This window comes from Lissotriton helveticus, chromosome 6, assembly GCF_964261635.1.
Source record: "Lissotriton helveticus chromosome 6, aLisHel1.1, whole genome shotgun sequence".
Classification (NCBI taxonomy): Eukaryota; Metazoa; Chordata; class Amphibia; order Caudata; family Salamandridae; genus Lissotriton; species Lissotriton helveticus.
Genome location: NC_136067.1, coordinates 515,681,891 through 515,697,880, shown reverse-complemented (window position 1 = coordinate 515,697,880; position 15,990 = coordinate 515,681,891). Strand labels below are relative to the sequence as shown.

The 15,990-nt window shown below is 41.5% G+C and overlaps 1 protein-coding gene across 1 annotated transcript in view; it reads left to right on the top strand.

The window, feature by feature from the left end:
• BMP5 (bone morphogenetic protein 5) overlaps positions 1-15,990 on the top strand; it is a 788,226-nt gene that overhangs the window by 179,347 nt on the left and 592,889 nt on the right. The gene's annotated exons all lie outside the window — the stretch shown is intronic.

The following is a 15,990-nucleotide window of genomic DNA, read 5'->3' as shown; positions in this document are numbered from 1 at the left end:
AACACTTATAAGCAGCCGCGGGCCGTGGAGGGAGTTACGGTGAGGCAGGGAGGCGGGGAGGGGGAGAAGCAGGGTGGAGAATACAAGTACACATATTATCAGTAGCAAAATTACCAGCATAGTTACTAGTACATAAAAAAGCGAATGGTGACAGTATGTTAACATGCTGTAAATGAATAAGAGTTAGCAACACTTATAAGCAGCCGCGGGCCGTGGAGGGAGTTACGGTGGGGCAGGGAGGCGGGGAGGGGGAGGGGCAAGGTAGAGAGGGCTCCACCCTGCTTCTCCCCCTCCCCGCCTCCCTGCCCCATCGTAACTCCCTCCACGGCCCGCGGCTGCTTATATCTCACCCTCCCTAATACACATATTATATTATTTGCTAAGAAGGTCTCTTTGTGTTGGTTTAGGGCGTGTCCATACTTTAGTGTCTTAGATTTGAAGGAATCACATCAGCATACACCAGCTCTCTCTTCATGTGAACCGCATCAACTGTTGTGTATGTGTGTTCGGCAAAGCAATATAAAACCCGCCTCATGCCCAGAATTGGCAGAAGTTGCACTTATGTTATGAGTATGAAGTCGTGGAGATCAGACCTCATAACAATTCTGTATCGTGTTGTTCTTGAAACTTTAGCACTCGCTGTACAGATATAGTTTAACAAGTAAAGCAGATAGTAGACCAATAACATATTATTCTCATGTAAACCACGATGAACTACTAGGTGGAAAGCTAAAGCAACAACTAAGTGTCGTGTGCAGAAGTTGCAAAAAAGGAAAAATGGCGTTTAAACCGGTAATGAGCCCATGCTAACTTAACACGGTGTAAAGATATCCAGGACCTAGATGACACCTCCTCATGATCCGGAAACGAACTGAATAAGATAATAGAAGTGCCATCTCATGAGAGCAGATTGCAAGTTTATATGTGGACGGTCCGCAAGGTAAAGCATTAAAAACTAGGAAAATTCAATGCTAAAGAAAAATAAAACAGCCAAGTACTTTATCGAGTCTTAAGCCAATAGGCAAGGTAAATAATAAAAACTTGACAAATAAGTCAATGAATTGTCAATGAAATGCTAGTACTCAGCATATCAAACATGAAAAAGGTCTATGACATAACTGTGTATGCAAAATAAGCTGCAACAGCCTCCAATAGGAAGTCACCGTCTTCATCCGAAAACAGTTCAGCCATCCAATTTAAAAGCGGAAAAGAACATACGTGCTCTCCCAGCACCGGATCCTCTATCACCATCAGAGGACAGCTCGGTGGGTTTTCAAGAAAGCTGTGTTCCAAGAAAGACTGTGCTGCCGCCAGTAAATTCCAGGGACCAAGTAGTCCATGCATCAATGCCACAGCCATAATCCTTTCGCCAGGACAAATCAACTCGTGAGTAATGATAGGAGTCATCAGCTGATTAAAGTCGACGTCAGGAGAAACCGGTCCGCAGAGACACAAATCAATGGCCCAATCGAAATCACAGGTCAGGCAGTGAAATACAGGCTGGACACAGGTGAAGTAGGAGAACCGAAAAGATAATCCATATGCCGTGCTTAATATCGCCAACGGCATTGTGCCATAATATTCTAGCATGCGATTGCGGAACAGTGTCAGCAGCTGCAGGGTCGGAGGTTGCATAGGAGGGACATCCATATTTAAAAATGTAAAAAAGCACAAGAGCGTCCGCTGGTAATGCAAGTAAAAATGCAATCCACGAACCAGAGTGGAGAAAATGGAATGAAAGGGAGCAGGGATGACTCCAAAGATTTTCTCAAATGAAGTCACGAGACCACTGGTAACAACTTTAAAAAAGTGTGCCAGGGATTTTGTGGAGGATGCGTTAAAGATAGTCGGAAACATGTTGCTGAAATTGAAAGGCAAACCTGTGTACGGGTGTTCGCTATGTGAAGTACGAAAGTTTCACGGGCCGAACTCAAGGCCACCTCTCTCTGAGACAAAAGAGCTCTTATTCTTGTCATGCCGTTGAAACGTGTCCCAAGGTTGTTATTTGTGGCCAGATTGAAAACTCCCTATGTTCATGTGTGGGAGGAAATAGAACATTTCTGCAGCAAATAACCCGTTCACTTACTGTTACGATAAAAGGAATACTTTTTAATTAACTCAGAACAATCTTCATTATTGAGCATCAAATAACTACCATTTTCCAACAACTTGAACGTGGGGATGATAGCAGGAACTGGCGTGCCTTGCAACACGCAAGCCATATTTGGTCGGTGTTTGTTGCATGAATCGTGTAACTGTATGTGCCTACACATTAGTGAATGATCTGGCGTCTCAGTGCATTCCTCTCCATTCAGATAAACTTCTTGGCAAACCCTATGCACACACTTGACGAGTAGAAAGCGGATACAATGTCCTAATGTAAGAATTTCAAAATGCAGAGAAACAACAGTGATATGCAACTTAAAAATATAAGTAATTAGATGTCAATAAAGAAGTCTTGGTCTCCTTGTTTTATTCCAACACAGCATGTGAACAACCAGCCGACACGTGTTTCATCGCATCTTGCGAATCTTCAGGGCTCCATTGGTTGTGTGTTAGACCATAAGGCCGCTCTTCCGGTGATACTTCCGACCCGGAAGGGCCCAAGACCATCCAAACGTGATTGAAAAATGTGGTATAGTTGCTTATAAGCGAAGTGCGCTTGTTCTGGGTTGCCCGGGGGAAGGTGTATTACTCGATCGCTTAGTGTCTGAAAAGACGGGGTGCCTTGATTATTGCGAGTGATTTTGAAGCCTGTTCCGGACTTGGTGTCTGTAAACGTCTTGCTGCTTCTCTCTTCTCTCCCGGGTCTCCTTGTTCGAAGTGCGAACAAGGAGACCCGGGAGAGAAGAGAGAAGCAGCAAGACGTTTACAGACACCAAGTCCGGAACAGGCTTCAAAATCACTCGCAATAATCAAGGCACCCCGTCTTTTCAGACACTAAGCGATCGAGTAATACACCTTCCCCCGGGCAACCCAGAACAAGCGCACTTCGCTTATAAGCAACTATACCACATTTTTCAATCACGTTTGGATGGTCTTGGGCCCTTCCGGGTCGGAAGTATCGCCGGAAGAGCGGCCATATGGTCTAACACACAACCAATGGAGCCCTGAAGATTCGCAAGATGCGATGAAACACGTGTCGGCTGGTTGTTCACATGCTGTGTTGGAATAAAACAAGGAGACCAAGACTTCTTTATTGACATCTAATTACTTATATTTTTAAGTTGCATATCACTGTTGTTTCTCTGCATTTTGAAATTCTTACATTAGGACATTGTATCCGCTTTCTACTCGTCAAGTGTGTGCATAGGGTTTGCCATTTTGTGTTATTGTGGATTAGTGGGCTTGCTCGCTTCTCCTTGGGTGGTTATATGGTTATCCACTCACCCAGTTGCACCACACTACATTGGTTCTATAGTGCTTCTACCCTGGCTGAGCGCCCGCTCTCTGACAACCTAAAAACCATCCTTTCCTCAAACAGATAAACTTCTTGATCATCTTTGAAACATCTGTATGTGTATGGAAGCGACCAGACCTCATGAACAAAAGCACTACCTAAAGGTTCATAAAGACCTATTGGTATATATTTCATACAATTTGAAAACTTATATAAAGCAAAAGGCAGCGTTATTAAACCGTGGATAAGGCATGTTGCCAAAAAACCCGCAATCCTCTGCTGATGATGTCACTGAGCATGTCATGAATGATGTAATATGTGACATCATCAGTAGTGGATTATGGGTAATAGTATCTCTAGTTTACTCCCCTATAGCTGTCTTTCTTTTAACATAAGTGTGTGTTTCCTTCCCTTATACTTACTGTTTTTGGTTCGCTTCCAGTTCGCGTACCAGCGAGCGAACTAGGAAGCGAACTAAGAGAAATAGAGGTTGGCACAGTTCCAAATATTGTACCAATTTTTTAATAACGGGGAGGTAGTTCTGAAAAGAACTTTTTTTTTTATTTTTCTGAACATTTTTTTACTGTTTTTGAATTTTTCGGAACAGTTTTATATTTTTTGGGGTTTTTCTTGGAGGGGGCAATGAAAACGATTCATTGTAAAGGGCTCAACAGGAGCAACAAAACAAAAAAAAGAAGTATTTATTATTTTGGGCGTTTCGGACAAACTTGCATATGATAGTCAATAGCTCTGTTGATCAGAGTGATGCTTCTTTCTCCGTAGGAAATGAATCCATCGCAAAATACGCAGGTGTGTTTTACTTCACCAAATCTCATTTGTATATTTGGCACCATCTCCCTGCCCTCTGGTCCCGTTACTTCCGGTACAACAGATCTTCTGGCCATAATAGGGAGATTATCTAGGTCGTTCCGAAACTGTGCAGCACTGTAGTTGTTAGGATGCCACCTAGTCATATGGCGATGCATTGTGTAGTTTCCGAAACTGTATTTTTTGTCGGTCCCTCTGGACAGTCTATCTTGACATATAAGGCAAGTTACGTATCTTGCATTTACTTTTTTCTGACCTTTGGGAATTTTAAAAAATTGCCAAATGAAGTTTTCTTTCCGGTGAGACGTCTTGGGCTGCTCAGGCAAAAACTGCCTCTCTTCGTGCTCGTCCTCCTGTTCCTCTTCTTCTTCTTCTTGTTGAATTACAACTTGAGCAGGTGGTCCACTCTTCCTTGGATGTGGTGGAGGTGGTGGGGAAGCACCAGCTGAAGCTACTAAAGAAGCCATTGCTCAGTGATCACAAAGGGTCTTTCTCTCACAATGATGAAAGTCAGAGTGAGGAAAGAAGGAGGGATTTTCATCATTTGGGAAAAACAAGAGTTCTCAACCAATCAAAAGTGTTCATTTTAGATTATATGACCTAGTCTTACATCATTAGGAAACCAAAAGTGAAATGAACCAATGAAAAGTGTTATTACCAAGTCACATGACTTGCTGTGTTTACGTTAAGCGCTTTGCAGGGCCTCCCGGTTTGCTTCCAGAAACCTGCGCTTTGGCACTCGCTTCGCGTACCAGTTTGCTAACGTAGCACGTCATATGACGTATCAAGCGACAACGTGGAACGTCATGCGGACGGGAGGCGTCACGATGTTGTTTTCTAACGCGGCACTTGCGGTAAAGAAACGTTTACCGGCTCGCGGTCTATTTCGCGGCATCAAGGTCAGCTAACGGGAAGCTTCCCGATTCGCGAAGCGGGAACGGAGAAAAGAAAATATTTTAAAAAAAAATTATTCATAAACATATAAAATATATTTTTGGATTTAAAGAAGAATACATTTTACAGCTACAGATATTAGCTGTTAAAAAACCAATGAAATTCACAGAAAAAACCATAGGTTATAGACCATATATAGTTAGGAATTAGCATTTACAAAACCTTGAAAATTCACTGAAAAAACCATAGGTTATAGACCATATATAGTTAGGAAATAGCATTTAGAAAACCTTATTTTACTCACACAAAACCATTGAAATTCCATATATAGTTAGTTGCACTAACTATATATCGCGCACCTGCAATCCACTGCTGATGATGTCACATATTACATCATTCATGACATGGTCAGTGACATCACTGATGACATCACTGATGACATCTCAAATGACATCACTGATGACATCACTGATGACAACATCCAGTGACTGTATGCTTCTGTAAAGTTAAAATATGTCTTACATATTGAAGAATGAGTGGATGTATAAGTGTCTGGATGAAGGATTTAGTAGGTGCATGACTGACTGTATAAGTGAGTGATTAAATGTGTCTCACTGAGTGCATGGGTTAGTGACTAAACTGTTTTAAATTGTGCATCATTGTGTCTGTTGTTTTGTAATCTGATGCATGTGTTGATCATTAGCTATATGACTAACTATATGGGTTATTGATTAGTTGCCCAAGTATTTGTATGGGAGACTGAGTGTGTGTGTGGGTGTCTGGGAGGTGTATGACTCTGTGCATAGATGTGTGAGCAGTTGATTCACTAGATGTATGGGTTCAAAAGTGCATGTGGAAACATCTGTATGGGCGGTTGACTGTGTGCATGAGTGTATTGGTGAGTGAATGGATATCTCAGTGCTACATGTCAAAGTAAGTACATATGTAAAACACAGTACATGTGATAGTTGACATATATAAATAACTGTGCATAAGAGCCAGTGAATGTGTGAGTGGCTGTATGGATTATTGTGAACTTGTATCAGGGATTGTATAACAGAGTAAATATGTGTTATTATATGTTCCAATAAGTAAGGTGTGTATAACTATATAGTTGAGGAAATCGAGGTGTGATTGATTCTTTGCAAGACTGACTAGGTGTGTGAGTAACTCCATGGATGAGTGACAGTCTGTGAGTGTCTGTTTACACTGAGTGTATCTAAGGTTATATTAGAGTCTGAAGAGGTTCATTGTATCATCACATGAATGATGTCATCAGTGATGTGATCAGTAATGTCAAATGAGATGTCATCAGTGATGTCATCAGTGATGTCATTTGAGATGTCATCAGTGATGTCATCAGTGATGTCACTGACCATGTCATGAATGATGTAATATGTGACATCATCAGCAGTGGATTGCAGGTGCGCGATATATAGTTAGTGCAACTAACTATATATGGAATTTCAATGGTTTTGTGTGAGTAAAATAAGGTTTTCTAAATGCTATTTCCTAACTATATATGGTCTATAACCTATGGTTTTTTCAGTGAATATATATATATATATAGCAGCTTCCAAAACACCAGCCTGCCGCACTCCCGAGCGGGTGCTCACGTAACGGGGGTCTTACTATGCTGTGAAGTTTGCAAATAAACTTGTTTGTGAACCACCCCCATGAGTGCTACGATCTTTAAACAGGGCGAGGACCTGTGGATGCTGTGAGCGGTATGTATATATATATATATATGGATGTATTTAAAAAAATATATTTTTATTTCTATTAATTATTTATTTATTTTAATGTTATCAAAGTATTTTAAGTATGTTTAAGTTAGTTATATAATAATATATTTATTATTTCATTAAATTAAAATTACTTTTAACTATTTCAAAAATTCGATATTTTGACTATCTATATTTTTGTAGGTCTATATTTTTGATTCAATATTTTTGTACTTACCTGTTTGAAGATAGGAAGTCGATATTTTGGCATTCTATATTTTTGACTCGATATTTTTGTAGGTCTATATTTTTGCCATCGATATTCTTTCAGTGATCTGATTCCTAGGTCTACACATACATCCACTCACTCACCCATACAGTCACTCATACATGCAGTAATTCATCAATACAGCCTCTATAATATGCAGTCATACACCCATACAGAAACTCACACACCACCATTCACCCATAGATTTACTCACACTCCTAGTCAGTCACCCAAAGAGTCAATCACAGTGCCATTTACTCATCTATCAGTTATACACACACCACCTCACTTTTTCATACAGATACTAACACATACTTACTCTCTTATACAATCACTGACACAAGCACACACTCATCCATACATCCACTCTTACAATCACTCACTCTGACATACAGTCACTTTTATTCTCCAACACTCACATATACTGCCATTCACATATGCAGTTACTCACATATATACCACTGAGACATCCATTCACTCATCAACACAGCCATATGCACACTCACTCACCAATACAGCCCCTCACATATGCACTCATGAACCCATACTCCCAGTAAATCACCCACTCACACATCCATGAAGGTAGTCACACAACACACAGACACTCAGGCACCTATACAGGTACCCAGACAACCAATCAATAACCTATATAGACACTCATGTACCAATTCACCAGCCCATGCAGCCACTTACACACCAACTGACAGACTGATAGACATTCACACAGATTAGTCACTCACCCATACATTCACCCAGATACGTATAATCACTCACTTATACAGTCAGTCACACACTGACTGAGTCATTATATATATCACATTCTTAAACTTTTTAGAATCACTCACCGTCAGTGGATGATGTCATCAGTGATGTCATTTGAGATGTCATCAGTGAAGTCACTCACCATGTCATCAGTGATGTAATATGTGACATCATTATCAGTGTATTGCGGGGGCGTGCGTATAGTTAGCCCAGCTAACAATAAGGGCTGAATTTCTCTGGATTTGTATGAGTGAAATGTCAGACTAACTATAACACCCCTGAAACCTGTGTTTTTCCCAGTGAACATCTAAGGTTTTTTAAATGCAAATTTCTAACTATAATGTCCCTGAAACCTGTGTTTTTTTCAGTGAATTTTATGTATATGTATTCAATCTCCGCTCACTCTTACAAGGAAGGAATCAGTACTCAGGCTGCAGTTTGGAAGTATTTAATCTGCAAAGGACGCAATCCACACGTTTCGGCTGATCAGAACCTTGATTACGATACAAGACATCATTGTAGCTTCCTTATGTAAATGTACAAATGCCTCAAGTTGCCAACATTAACAAAGGACTACATATTAAATTAATCCCAAAGAAGTTGTTCGCTACACTTCAGAGCCAATATGAGCTAGCAGACTCGGAGCGCTTTCGCTATATACAAGTGCGACACGCACTACAATCACTCCTGCCAATGGGTCTCTGCCCTCCCGCCGCTTCTCCCCTAGAGGACAGGATATTAGATGGACATTTACTGGAGAAAACCATATCCCTTATATATAAAAAACGTATTAATAATATGGACAGCCCCCTCCAAGTGCTGCGGGAAAAATAGGTGAGTGACGGTATTGAAATGGATGATGAAGAATGGCAGAAAGCGGTATCCTCCCCTAGGATAGTTGCTATCCCAGAATGCTTGTGTCTAATACAGCTAAAAATCCTTCATAGAGTCTATGTGATGGGACCCCAGCTGTTGCATATGGGAGTAGCTGGAGGGGGAGATTGCAGAAGGGGTTGCAATCAGTTAGGCACATTCATCCACATCATTTGGGACTGCACTCATATCCTATCATATTAGGGGAAAATACATGAGGTGCTTAGTGAGGTCCTGGGAATTTCACTCCGCCCAGAGGTGCTTCGTTGCCTCCTTATTATCTGGGAGCCTACCGATTTAAATAGCTATCAAACACAGTGGGTCACCCTGGGTCTAACAATAGCCAAACGGAACATTGCGCAACTCTGTTGAGCCGCAAACACACCAACAATTGCAGACTGGAAAAAAGACCTTGATTGGTACATGTTCAGAGAAAAATCAGTCTATGTTGCCCGCGGCTGTCCCCGTAAATGGTCCAAAATTTGGGTCCAGTGGAACACCTATAGGGGGGATATCTGTTGCCTGCCCCGTGGAATTGATTGTGATATTGCCTCAACCCCATGACTTCCATTATATTGATGTATTTGAGGATGATCGCGGTTTGCTCTTTCTGTCTGCATCAATGCCTAATCCTTCATACTGTATGTGAATGTCAATGAATGTTAATAAAAAAAAATTAATAATAAAAAAATATATATTAATCCAAAAAGCTGGCGCCCATATTAGCCTGGTCACGCTGCAAAAATTCAGGAATTCATACAATAAAGAAAAGAAAACAAGTGTTGATACACAAACAATGTCATTTCAACATTTCTTGCCCTGTGATCGCGGTATAAGGTCCCCGTAATCTTATTGATTTTCAGTGAATTTCTAGTTTTTTTTAACATTAAGTAAGATGCCTATCACAATGGATGGGGGTTGGAAACAGGGCCTGGCCTGGCATTGTGCTGCCCCACCCAAGCTGCTGCTCCTGTCTCCCCTCCTCCTTGCCATCCATTGTCCAAGTCCATGCCCCTGCTCCCTCATTACAGCCCTGTGTGGCCGTTGCTCTGCCACTGGTCTTCCCACCTTCTCTGAACAGTTAGCTTGCTGCCCTATCCACTTCCTCCCTATCCTCTGTTGTCTGAATCCATGCACTAGCCTCCTCCCTCCTGCCATGCATGGCCTGATGTGCTGCCAATGCCCTCCATTTAGCATGATGTCCCAGTCTACTCCTCCTGCCCTCCAAGGCCCAATTCTATGCCCCATATTTGACCTCTTGCTTAGCCTCCGTGCTTAGTTTGCTGCTTGTACTCTCCTTCCCCCTGCCCTCTGATGTCTGTGTGCATGCCCCTACTCCATCCTTTTTGCCTACCATGTTCCATGGACCTGCCCCTCCTATCTACTCTGAGTGTTCTGTTGAGCTGCCTCTCCCCTCCCACCTGCCTAGCATTGTCAGATGACTGTAATCTGTCCCTGCCACCTCCACCCTGCCTGTCTACATTCCATGCCCCTATTCCCTTCCTCCTGTCCTCCATGGGCCATTTTACTGGTACACCCTTCTGGCCTCCCTGGTCTGGTGTGCTGCAACTGCTCATCCTGCCTGCCCCGCATGGTCTGTTGTGAGGCCCCTTACCCTGAACTCTCTTGTCTGTGCTCAGCTCCTGCCCCTTCCTTCTATTCTCCATGGTCCTTGGTCTGTGTGTATGCCATTATAGTGTCACTTGCCCTCTACGGTCAGCCTGCTGCTCCAGCCCTGCACTCTTGCCCCCTGCCATCTGTTTTCCATGTGCAGGCCCCTCTACCCTCCCTCCTAGCGTGTCTGTTCCATTGTAATGCCCCTGATCCCGCCCTCCTGCCTTTTATGGTCCGTTATGCTGCAGCGTTCTCTCCTATCTGGCCATTATGATCAGTTTGCTACCATTGCCTGTTCTCTGTTGTCCTTTTGCATGGTCCTGTCCCTCCCTATTGCTTTCTATGGATGGATTGTTGTGCTGCACTGCCATCCCACATGCCCTGTGTGGTGTATTGTGCTGCTGCAAACTCTGATGCCTGCCCTGTAAGGTCAGTTTGGTGCACCTTTCCATGTCTCTCCTGTCCTCTGTTATCCGAGTCCATGTCCCAACCCCAATTCCTCCTGTCTTTCATGATCCAATGTACCATACTTGCTAACGTTGCACTTCGTAAGAGGGAGATTTTTAAAAAAATGGCTAATTGATTTTCCCCATTGACTTAAATTGAAAAAAGGGAGATTGTAGACAGGAGACAGATAAAATAAAGCCCATTTGGGCTTAAAAACATTGGGAGTTTCCTGGCTGAATCGGGTCTGTTGGCATGTACGGTTGTACTACCACTGCCTCTTCCTTCTGCTCACAATAGTCTATTATATTGCCATAGCCTCTCTTGCCTGTCCTGCATTGTTGGTGTGTTGCCCCTACCCCCTTTCCACTGCCCTCAATAGTCTGTTGTGATACCACTGCCCTTCCTCCCTGCCTAGTGTGGTCAAATTGTTGCCTCTGCACCCTCCTACCTGCCTTAAATTTTCTTAGTATATGTGCCCCTGACCTCTGCCTCTCAACAGTATCCTAATGAACAACCAGATTGCTAACATTCTATATTTATTACAAAAGTGTGGCACGCCTGATGTCATCTTGATGTAATCAAAACTGTAATACCTAATGCATTTACTTTAGAAATTATAGAAATGAGAGGGTCTTATTTGCATTGAAATTATGGTTAGTGCTCTAAAAAACAAAAATGAGGACATATTATGTGAGTTCTCAAATAGCGACAAAGAACTATTAAATTATTTGGTATCTTGATGTTTTTTTATCCAGTTGACGACTTGATTAAATGTTGTAGTTAGGGGAGAGGATGTGATGTTACTGCCAGAACTGCAGACTTTGCAACTGGGGAACCAGGTTGGAGTGTCTGCTTCCGCTCGACATTCTGTGATTCTGGTCAAATCACTTAATCTCCACAGGCCTACTACCAAAATTAATTTTGCCTTGTGTGATGTAACCAATGCTCATGCAACACACTCCAATACCTGACCAGTCTGCACTATATAAAACTACAAAAAAACGAAAAATAAAAATGGTTTTCCACACTTCTGTCATTGGACTATACGTGGGCTACATCTGGGTGATATTTGTGCTACATATGGGCTCCTTTATCTCTGGTGGCCATCTTGGGAGACTTAATTCAATTCAATAAACGTTATTCGATCTGATTTAGAAATATAGATCATAAAAGTGTACATGAAAACAGTAAATTCTCTTTCTAAATACAATACAATGAGAATTAATTAAAACCAGTAGGTAAAAATTGGTGTTACAAAGCACGGCTCAGAGCAACTTCAGTTTAACAGAATAGTAAAGTTCAATGTTTCGCAAGATCAATCTCAAATACTTTGTGCAAACTATGCAATAAGGGGTCCAAGTAAGATGCAACGCTCCAATAACTGACCAGTCTGCACTATAACAAAAACTGCAAAAAAATAAAAAATAAAAAGTGTTTTGTACGCTTCTGTCATTGGGCTATATTTGTGGGCTACATCTGGGTTATATTTGTGATGCATTTGGGCTCTTTTTTTCTGGTGGCCATCTTGCGAAACTTATTTGTTATGAGGATTCCTAATCTCCTCATGTACTGCAGTCTACTCAGTAGAAAATGCTTTCAGGTTTTAGGTCGAGCTTTCGAGACCTCTTGTACATACTTTAGTACATATTTATAGATATACTTATATATATACTTAGACATACTTCTTTGTGGGCTTACAGCGCACCCACTGCTTTCATTTGTTTGTTTCACTGTGCTTCAAAAATACTTGCTTGTTAGTGGTCAATCCTGCCTCTAGTCTCTCCTTCTTTTGTTTTTGTTTCCTCCCTCAGAGCAGGGACTAACTACGGTATCATTATGCCTTGGTTGTTTATCTGTTCCTTAGCAGACTGTTTTGGCACCTTCTGTTCCCTGGCTAAAAAATACCTCCTGTCCATGAAAGCTTTTTAACTACTCGTTTTGCCTCAGCAGTGCTGCCCTATTACCTAAGGCCTCAGCCTCTGCTCAGACTGGGTGTGCCTGAGTCATTTCGATGATCCGATCTAGTGCGCATTCCACCTTACCCCCGGGGCACACGCAGGGACCTCCTTGCAAGCTCCCGGTTGTTTGTGCATTCTTTGGTGCCCCCGGGGCATAAGCAGTCATCCACATCCGTATGCCTTTGTGGTGCGGAGGGATTCCCCGAGACTGGCACGCATGTCTACAATGGCATGCTGTGTTAAAAAGAGCAGCATTCCTTAATGTTGCCCATGCACTTGTTATCTAGTTTGGTTGAAGTGAGTGTTCTGGCGCTTGAATATTTTTTTAGCTTCCTTGGTATATTTTGAACCTGATGCCTGCTACATGCGGCGGTAAAGCGGCGGGCGGTCTTTCCGTCCACCGCTGTCCCCTCCGCCATCCTAATCTGGCGGAGGGGAAAACAAGAGTGGTTGTCGGGCGGATTGCCTCCGCCAGGGTGGCGGTGGCCACCGCCACCCTGGCGGAGGCAATCCGCCCGACATCCGAATGGACCCCTATATGTGTGACATTTCAATGTCTATATACAAATTGCATGTATCTGCTTAAAATTAAAATCTCTCATTTTGCATTATTCACTCTGCTTTCAAGAGCTTTGTAGGCACGGGAAGATTAAGCACGCATTTACGTGTTCAAGCCACACCCTTAATTGCTTAAGCCACGCTGCAGCAGCATAAATTCGGGACCCCCTCTACTACTCATTTATGGCCAGGGAAAAGAGGGGACGATAGCAACAACAATACAAAAAATATTTTTCCCTAGTGGCCTCAAACTTATTTATCAATCGACATTGTTCAAGTACTTTCAAAAGATCACTTCTAATTAACACGGGTACGCCAATTTATTAAAAAAATATTTGATATTTTATTCATTTTTTCGACACATATCAAAATTACTTTTCATATTTTTTATATATATTTCTTTTTTGAATTTTCATTATGTTATTCTTTTCAATTGAATTAGCTTAAAAACTATTCTTCAAATACATGTATAACATTTTTTTGTGTTATTCCTCCCATAAAACAATTTTTCAAAGATACCCTCATAACCACACACCTATCAGCAAACATACATTACACATTCATTCATCTACAAGCACTTCACTAAACAATCAGGACAATCTCTTTTCTCTGTATCTGAGGTTGTACAGGTAAAGTTGGTTACTCTTCACGCCAGGTCGACACGTGTTTCGGTGGACTTATACCACCTTCCTCAGGACCAACAGACAAAAGTATGCCTCCTTAAAGTGTGGATGCAGTGTGCATACAGAGATCTCCCTTCCCTTCCTGCAGCCACTTTTATCATCCAATTTAAAGCCCTCATTATAGTTAAGCATATATAAACAAAATGCAAATTATTGTCTACGCATAGTCCTACTTTTATGTCTGTTCTCACTGTGTATTTGCTTTTCAAAATTTGGCACTTTAGCAGAGATATATACGGTCACAGGAACAACAGTGAGTTGTTTACAACTAACATCAACTATTGTGCAAGGACTGGAAAAAAGCAATCTGTAGCATCGCCACCCATCACTGACTAGCATTCCCAACATTCAGAGCCTGACATGCCGAGAGCGCTGCTCAAAACTTGGTGGAACTGCCCCCCAGGAATAACAACTGCTACCGTCAGGATCCGGGAGGCTGGCTCCTGCTTATGGTAAAGGTGCCCCAGTTCTCCTCTCCCCAGTTTTAAACTAAGTAATGTATGATTGCAAAGTCTGCTGAGCTCAGACTTCTTCTGAAGTCAGTGACGTAGAGTGTCTAGCAGTGACCACAAGGAAGTACTTTTGGACTCTGTGTGCTACTATAGATAGTTTAGAATATGTATAGTTTGTTCATATTTACTGACTTCAAATATTAAAAGTGATGGTGATAAAATTAATATTAGGTAACAAATATCAGGTCCAGGAAACACGCTTTTGAAGTAAAATGTGCTCAGAAAGAATAAACATAAATGCAGTAGCCCTGTTGTCTTTGATAGACTTTTTCACGTAGAGTGAAAAAGAATTTTGAAAAAATGTGACGTAAGCCTGTGAGATTTCAAAACGAGGAAGAATATGGCAATAATAAGTGTATAAAAAGAGACAAGATAGCAAAAAACAGAGTACTCATATAATTCTATTTAATGTAACTCAGGAAGTTATCATGTTTCGGTAAATAACAAAATATATAGACTAGAAATCATTAAAAATTCAGTAAAAATGTTGTTTTTTGGGTACAACACTTTTTCAAGTTTCAAACTTGTACATAAAGAGATGTGAGTTTCTTTAGAGTAAAAGTATCTGCTCCCACCGATATTTGAACTCGGATCAAAGTCCCGAGAGCTGTTCACTATTACACCATGAAACCTTACTTCTAGGGAGAAGGTTGGGCTTTTGCAAGACATTTACTATTCAATAACTACTTTCTGCTGTGACTTTTTCATGTATATTTCCCATGCCCGTTCAACAGTTGGAGATATTAAACATTACATTTTCTGTCTGAACCGTAGTGCACGGTGACGATGTAAGGAGTCCTGAGGGCCGAAAGTCATGAAGGGAGAGGAAGGTCTGTCCTACAGTAAATAGAATACTAAATTACTATTTATGCTAAAGGCAACAGTGCTGACTTTTAGATAGTGTCTAGTTGCTTTTCCAGCATCAGTGATAACCACAGAACAAATACAATCAGTAGCAGCTGCAGTTCAAGCTTCTGTCACACAAGAAAACAAGCACTGGGAAAACCAATAGGTGTCGCCTATGCAATATCTATTGGCTTTGTCATTCTCTTTTTACATTTTGCACAGAAGCACAGGCTGCGGTGCAACATGGCTAAACGTTTTTTTTTTAAAAAACTGTTTGATGCAGCCAGTCTTGTCTGTGTCATAGTAATTGTTTTTCTTTAAGCACTATTGCACTGCATTCCGCGCTATTGTGCAACATGAAAACAAGCATTTGCAATGCAATAGGTCTCGCGTTGGTGAGCGTTTGAGCTATTGGCATTGTAAATTCCAATGCCTTTTATTTATGTATTTTAAAAACCCGCAAGCTGTACTTAAACACACACTTTATACTTACAGTCGTTGCTTACGAGAAGCAACGCTGGCAGTAACTATGCCTCTTTTACTGCCAGCCTTGCTTCCCATAAGTAAAGGCTATAAGTACAAAGTGTGTGTTTACGCACCACATGCAACTTTTCTAAACACAT